This window comes from Gossypium hirsutum, chromosome D04, assembly GCF_007990345.1.
Source record: "Gossypium hirsutum isolate 1008001.06 chromosome D04, Gossypium_hirsutum_v2.1, whole genome shotgun sequence".
Taxonomy (NCBI): domain Eukaryota; kingdom Viridiplantae; phylum Streptophyta; class Magnoliopsida; order Malvales; family Malvaceae; genus Gossypium; species Gossypium hirsutum.
This window is the reverse complement of record NC_053440.1, coordinates 49,871,799-49,880,574: the sequence shown is the minus strand read 5'-3', so window position 1 is coordinate 49,880,574 and position 8,776 is coordinate 49,871,799. Positions and strand designations below refer to the sequence as shown.

The 8,776-nt window shown below is 32.8% G+C and overlaps 1 pseudogene; it reads right to left on the bottom strand.

Annotated features, from left to right (window-relative positions):
* Positions 1-209: 209 nt before the first annotated feature.
* LOC121216127 (zinc finger protein BRUTUS-like) lies at positions 210-8,775 on the bottom strand (annotated as a pseudogene).
* Position 8,776: the final 1 nt, after the last annotated feature.

The following is an 8,776-nucleotide window of genomic DNA, read 5'->3' as shown; positions in this document are numbered from 1 at the left end:
AAGTAAAGAAATTGGGGATTGCAATTTGCTAGTGTGAAAACAACATAGCCCTTTCGTTTTCTTACAGAAAATTCCCCTACTTTTCTTTTCGACCAAAAGCCTCTCTGCCCTTACAAGGTAGCAATATAAACAATATGCACAAAGGCAAGTAAAAGTTGCTCTGCCTTTTAACAACAATGAACATACATCCAAAAAAGAAAAAGGGGGAAAAAAAAAGGGCTAATTTCTTCCATCTATTGGGATGAAAATAGATAAAATTGGATTTAGACTATCAGCCTTACACGTAAGGGGACGCTCTGAGGCGTTTGCATACCTAAAATAACATGCGAGAAGATACCTCAGATATTTGAGGTTGAGCAGATGGTATTTGCAGACTCAACCTTGATTACCCTGGTATTGTATGAACCACAATAACCACACTTATGATACAGCCAGTGAAATGCTGCAGTTCCCTTCTTATCACAGTCATTGCACAGTATGTCCTGGTTAAACAACACAAGTGTGTTGGTATTCCTAAAAGAGAAGAACTTGAAAACACATAAAAAGTCATGCATGGTTTACCTGACACCGGTTCCTGTATTCTTCAGGAAGCTGCTCAGAAGCCAAAAGGGCATCAAGCATGCCAAAGTAAACCTGAAAAGGGGTAGTAGAAAAGCTTGAGAATAAGTGGAATGTCTCAGGTAGCTAATTACTCTATGTAGAAGCTTCTTGGCACATGTTCTGTCAGGATAACAATATATGAAAAGCAACGCTGGATGATGAATGAAACAAGCATCAATCAGCTACCAACCATTTAGTATGTGTTGGGCACTAAGATGATTATATTTCAGATATATAAATCCTAAAACTGCTGCTATGGACTTTAATTCAATGTACAATATGATATGAAAACTTTGATTTAGAATAACTGTACACAAAACTAAATAGACCTCAAATACTTAAATGATAAAGAACAATCATTTTCAATTTTTTTTTCTTCTAAATGGATTTTTATAAAAGCAGGAAATATCATAATCTAATATATATAAAAGCACGAGTTTAGAAAAACTTCTAAACTGACAAAAATACACTTTTATTTTCATCATATTACTAAATCACATTTAAAATAATTATAATATTTAATTTAGATTATTAGTTTAAAATTTGAAATAAAATAGAAGTCGTGATAATTATACATTTAAAAACAATTATAATTTAATAGAAGTTATGATAATTACACATTTAAAATAATTAGAATTTAAAATTACAATTATTAGTTAAAAAGAGTTGTACTAATTTTAAAAAAGATTTATTACTTAATTAGAATTCTAAGCATCTTAATTATCACTTACATAAAGTAAAAATACTTTAAAACTATATTGTAGGTTAAATATGTTAAAAATACTTTAACTATTATTTGAAAATTTTATATTATAATATTTAAATTGATAAGTTAATATATTTAATTACATTCAAATAACTCAAATAAGAAATATTATTTTACTCTAATTATTGCAACTAAAGTATAATATTTAAAAACTAAATAAATATTAAATAAGGAAAATCACATACAACACATGTAACATTAAAAGCTATTAATTATAAAATCATAAGTTTAGAAAACTTTTGAACTGATGAAAATACTTTTTATCATTCATTATATTACTCAATTGACATTAAAAATAATTTATTAGTATATTGATAATTGTTAAGTCATAATAACAAAAATAATATTAATTACCTACTAATTAACATAATAGTAAATTGATGTGAAATTAATTAATTCATATTTTTTTTAAATCTTTTTGAAGGGATTTTAAAAGTTCTACTTAAAAAATAACATCATATATTATTAATTAATAAAAATTAAATTTATAAAATCATTAAATATAATTGGATAATTTAAAATAATGGAAATTATTTTTCATAATTAAATATTTTAATTGAATAAATATAATTTTTATCTATAGATATGATTTATTTTAAATATGATAACAATTAAATCATGTTAAAATTAATTTTTTATACTTAATAGAAATTAAATGAGTAAGTTTCATATAAAAATAATATCAATATATTGGTAATCTAATAGTATACATATTGCATAAATCTATTTATTTGTTCTTAACTTATATGTCAAAGTTCAAAATAAAATATATTTTACAATAAATTCTATATTTTTTATAAATACTAATTGCACTTAATTAAGTCAGTTCAATGCCTAACTCAGCAAATAGAACAGTTCATATCTATTTGAGAAATTAAGATAAAAAAGACCAATTAAAAATAAGACCAATGATATAATATAAAATAATTATATTTCTCATATTTTTTCATATTTATAAAACCAATGAATATAATATAAAATAATTATAACTATTTCTATCAATAATGTTTCTATTACAATCTGGAATATAAAACTAATAAATAGGTTTTACGTTTATTTCCAATGATAAATAATTATAAAATATTATTAATAATGTTTTTATTATTAGTGTTTAGCTATTATCACTTAATTAAATTTAAATTCATATAAACTTATTATCCATATTTATTACCATTTAATTAGTGTTACAATTATGAATCAATTAAAACTAATATTTAGCAATATAAATAGATACATTAGCAATGCATTTCATTAAATAGCATCTAAAGAATTACTAAAAAAAAACATATTTCATTTGATATTTGATACATTTACCATTATTGATTTTGATAATACTTCCACAATCATAATGTTTTTTACCAAGTTATTTTAAAATATTATGTCATCAACAATGAAGATAAAGTAATGATTCTTTATAGATAAAATTTTAACTCATTCGAATAATAAACATAATATTTAACTAGAAAATCTAAACATAGTATATAGGCCCATAAACCGCATATTAAGCCTACGAAACTCATTGTTCACCTTAACCACATAATTATGTTGGCCTAGAAAATGGAAGTTTTATGCATACAATTGCACCAAATTAAAGATGAGTATTTCCACACAACATACTTATGGCCATAAACTCATATAGTTCACCTTAACAAACATTATATATTCAACTATAAAACCAAACAAAACTAAGGACGTCCATGCTCCCCATTTTCTTTCCTAACTTCTCCAACATGCTATATGAACCAAACAAAGCCTAAACAAATGTAACCTCTCATCTACACGTCAATACAATTCCTTTGTGTCAAGTTTAGTTTTCAACTAGTAGATTCCAACCCACAAGAGAAGCTACAACAATGTAAAGGGATCAAGTGAAAAGAAAGTATTAAATGACATCCTGATCCCTCAAACTTCATGATAGCAATGACATGAGTGTTAACAATATCCATAAAGGCGGCAATTTTTTCAAATTTAGATATAAACTTTTATCAATGAGTTTCAAAAGTGTGAATTGGTTGAGAATTTTGAATGAAATTATTCTCAAATCAACTTAAATTATAGCATTTGTAAATATATTATTTGGATAATCCATCTCTTAGAAAAATTTTATTGGAATTTGAAGAGACAAGGAAAACAGTATAAATGAAGTTTACTTTGATGATAATCATATAAGTTACGCATGCAAAATAAAATGCCTGAACCTGAGAAAAATCAACCTGCCTATACCCTAAAACAATCTGTATGTAGTCATAACTTAAAACAGTAGTATGCTTTTAAAAAGAATTTCTTACTGCCATATCTCCCATCGATTTTCTACAACTGCTAAAACAATTTTATATGTAATCATAACTTAAAACAGTAATATGCTTTTAAAAATAATTTTCTTACCGCCATAATTCCCATCGATTTGCTACAAATTGGCAGATGTAATGACTGCATGCATATGCCTGACAAAACAAAAAGTGCAGAATTTATTATTAAGCACGCTACAATATAGTTCTCACTACATCAAAGAAAACGTTGCCCTTTTTTTTTTGGCCAGAAAGAATCCGTTGGTTGAATGAGAGTAAAATAGCTGGAAACAATAAAGTAAGGAATACTGAATAGACCTGAAAACATGCTGAATGCATGAAATGACACATGGAAGTGCTCTTACGCTTCACTTGAGTGAATAAAAAATCACAGCATATAGGACAGTTTATTTCTAGACCTTTTCTCGACACTTGTGGTCGACCAACTTTTGGCCAGACAGCAATTAACACACCATACAATGAAAGAAATCATCACCAAGTCCCTTTCCAACACGGCATAAATTGCAGAATGGGCAATGATAGACATCCTGAAATAAATGGAAGAGACATACAAGATGAATACTAAAACAGAAACAAACAAAACAACAGCTTGTTACAAAAAAAAGTTTCCAGACGATAAGAACCTGTTCAGAGTTCTCACAAAATACTGCTTTCTAAAATAACTCAGTCTTTCTACAACAATGGGACCAAGACAGACTTAGAAATTCTACCCAATAAACCAAGCTGGAAATGGAGCAAATCAGGTACAAGCATTCTCCATTGTTTTGAGAGGTTTCTTTAGGCTCCAGAATGATAGACAGAAAAGACTCATTAACAACTTTCAAAATTACTCAACATTTCTAATATTCTTCATAATAGTATTGAAAATGCTCTTTAGATCTAGCATTAAGAAATTCAGAAAAAAAAATCTAAAGAAATGGGTAGCACCTTTCATCATCAAAAAAATTTGCAGATGTTGCAGTAGTACATTTGCCATTGAGAGCTCGCCACATGAAGGTGTCGTGCAAACTGGTCCAACAGGCAGGATTTTCAGGCAGCTCATGCACATCATATCAGTTGTAGCCTTCCTGCAATTTAATAAAGAAAGAATCAAGTTTAAGAAGTTGGTCCTAGACCAAGAAAGCAAAGAAATAAATAACCTATCATGAATGGTTCGCTGACTTACATAGGCAACCTACATGTATATAGTTTCCACAGCAACAGCACGGAGTTTACAATTCTTTGTTATGTTCACATCCAAATCCTGTTCTCTAGATTCTAAAAGATGGAGAGCATCCATATAATCTCATCATTTGAACATCAATTCGAGTTTGAGGAGACTCTGCGTGCGCTATCCAGCGACTGGCATAACCAACAAATGATAGAAAGAAGCAAATGATACAGACACACTCTTGCTCATAAGAGTGTATTATGGGCAGACTAACCTGGTCATAAGATTTGAAAGATAGCTTCTCCTTGGATCAAGGTAGAATCCGAAACTTCTGACCAGCTTCACCATTCTGATTCAACAATTCCCCAGGATGAGATCACCGGTCAAGACTCTCATGTACAATGCCTAAAAGGAATTTTAATTTCATTAAGAGATATATACCTTAATCAGATATCTTTGAAGAAACATTTGACATTTCGTACCCAACAACCAAAACAGACCAAAAACATAAAAAAAATATAAAGCATGGAGTAGAGTTAAACAAACCAGTGAAATATCCAATGTGATGGTGAAGATCATCATTCCTCCACCACCATTAGCACTCACTGAACATGTGTTTTAGTTGCCGTTTCCATGTCCATTTTTCTGCCCTTGAGAAAGCAGAAGTTACCCATGGCAACATTGACTGGAGCACCTCTGCACCTGTAGTACCAATAATTCGACCAACAATCTTGTCCTGCTCGTCCACAGAAAAATGCCTGTCAAACAACGGCCAGAGCTCAAGTTCTTCTCGGAACACATGTTGATCCAGTGTTACTCTAATGGATTTACACATGCCCTGCAGCTCTGTGGCTTTCTGAATGTACTTCTGCATTGTATCATTTTGCCCAGAAGAATCTGAGTTAATTTCATTCAAGTTACCATTCACATTGCTATCGTTCAAGTATTCACAAAGCTGCGTAAGCTCGGAAAGTGCAGATGAAATATCTTCAAGAAGTCTCTCCTCCTGCTTGTGATCCAGAGTATAAGAGTGGCTAACGTTATGAAGAGACTCCTTAGATTCTAGTGCTGGAAATACTATATCATCTTCAGCATTACTGTGAGCTCTATATAAACCCCACAACAACCGAAATCTGCCAGTGAACTGCCTAAGAAAAGTCTCATTGCAATCATTTAGCTTTCCAGATTCAATATCCAAATATTCCAAATCTTTACGGATGGCTTTATGAAATTTGAATATATTATCAATAGGCCGTAAGCTTCTGACATCACTGGAGCTAATATCTGTTTCCCAGTTAAAAAGACTGGAGTTAAGCGAGGGGGCAGATGGAGTAAAAGATAATGACCGCAAAGATTTTGCTGCAGCCAGAGAACTCATGCCCAGCTTACTGCTATTCACTCCTAAAGCTGGGACACAACAAGACTGATCACTGCATGATAATTTATGGTTATTTATTGTTCCTGTCAACTGAAAAGAATCCGTTTCTTCCGAAAAATTATATTTCCACGCTTTACCGGCCTTCTATTATCATCTGCCCTTTCCTCAGTGGAACAGATAGAGGTGCATGCACAGAATGGTTGGTCAATATCCTTCTGGGTTCTAGTAAGTATTCTTGCAGGACAGGCACCAATTGCACCAGAAGAAAGACAAATATCTGCAAGGCCTGACACCACAGATAGTGAAAAGAGTTTCTCCTCTGTCTAAGTTAGGGGGCCTAAAGATGCTTCCGACGCTAATGGGAAGCTCCCATAATGACCTACCAAAGACGCATCCATTCTCAAGACCGTAAGGAAGAGCACCTACTGCGGCATAACAAGGGATGTCAAAACATAGTTACCAAGGAGAAGCGGTAAAACTGTTAGGATACGTCTGTGGTATACAAACATTATAAAATTCAAGAAATACAAAACATGTAGTGTAATTATAAAAAGCAGACAGACACTCATAATTAAAGCAATAAATGACTTGCCTCGTGCTTCTTCACCTAAGTGGGAAATTGCTTCCTGCCAATACCCCATCGCATTAAAAAATATTTGAATCAGCCTGTGAGCACAGAAATTTTAGCAAAGAATTCATAGCAGCAGAAGATGAGTCAAGAAAAAAAAAACTTCACCGCACTATTGAGATATATTTTCGATAGGAGGCCGCCGAAGCTTGCTAAATTTAAATTGAATTTCTTCTTCCCACAATGACCTCCTGGAGTTAAGAAAGATCAGCTTCTGCATACTACAAAGCAAGACGGAATATAACTCTATGCCTCAGCCGAATACTGCAGCAAGTCAAGAGAGAAGATTAAGATCATCTAAGTTGTGACACATCACACAGGTAGATGGTAAGCCAATGTCCATAAAGGTAGAATCCATAGCAGTTGGTCCGTAATACAATATTACATAGGCCATTTCAAAAATTGGTTATATTTTTTTTACATGGTAATCTCACCACCAAGAAGTCAATTAGAAAGATGAGAGTCTTCTTCCTGGCATACAATAAAGCTGTAGCTTCAGATAATCAAACGATGAAAGATGAGGACAGTGTTTGCTTAAGGCTAATAGAAGATTAAAAAACAACCGCTAGATTCAGACAAACAAAGATTACTGCATTAAAAGTGGGAACGAACACAGAGCAAACAATGTCCCATCACCAACATGTGAAAAGGATGCATACTTCAGCTCAATGAAACTGCAGCCTCCGCTCATTGGAAGCCAGAATAAATCAGTCAGAAAAAATCACCCAAGAAATTTGGTATTTTTCTCAGACAGCAGAAAACCATTAACTGGGTCTATGACATCACTCAAATTCCTCCGGTTTGATAGCAATCTATGCCAAAGCATAATTAGTCCAATCTATAGGACAGGAGAACAGGAGTAGAATCCTTAGGTAGTTTAGCAAAGCGTTAGCTCCCGATATGAATATTACGTTGCCTTTTACAACCACTTTGTCGGAAGAATTCAAGCATGCACAAGTGAAGAACCACTTATCCACGAGTACTTCGACTTGGGTAAGACACAGCCCCACAAAGAAAAAAAAACTTCGACATCGACAGACTCTCAGGGCCCTTTTTGGCAATTTGTTACATTTCTCACAGCTGGCTGCGTCGTGACACCCATTCCCATACACAGGGTGACAAATAACCCTTCACAGAACAGACCTAGAAAGAATGTGAAGAGTGTGATTCACAGCTAAGAGAGGAAACTTGGTTGGAAAGATTTTAGATAAACTTAATCAACGCAATATCCACACTAATTGAACTAACCCTAGAACGGCCCTGTCACCATGACATGAGATGAAGTTGCATCCTTCTGTGAAATTACTCCTTGCAGCAGATGAGCACTTGCGCATATCTCGATGTTCATCAGGTGATATAGAGGAGGAAAGCCATGGAAGAAACTCCGCCATCATATTAACAGGTATGCTGCAAAGAAACTGCCATACCAATGACGCCTGCTCTTCAAATGTAAACTTCTCAATAAGCAAGGGAAAGACCTGTCAATTCCAAAGCAAGCATGTGAAACTAAAAGATAACTTTGAGTTAGAAGATTTAACTCCTTATTCTAAATTTGAAATGGAATGCATCATGACAAGTGATCAATCAAGTTAAACATCTCAGTAATGTATATAACAACCTCATCCACCTCCAAAATAAGGTAGGAGAATTGCTATAACACATCAAGAACGAAACAACCAATATTTTAGGAAATAAATTTTTATCTGGCTTCTGGTTTAATGTTTGATTTGCAGCATTTGCCTCAAATATCTAACCAACCTGTTCCTCTTCCTTGGACATATGCTGAGTAATTGATGTCTGAAGGGCCCCAGTGCAAGAGGCTAATTCTCTCCTATAGCTTTCTTCATTCTGCATATCTGAAGTCAGCAATGCAAACAACTGATCAAAAAGGACACTTTCACCTTCATGTTCAAGTGAGTATGTTGGAGCCACATTCTTCACGCGT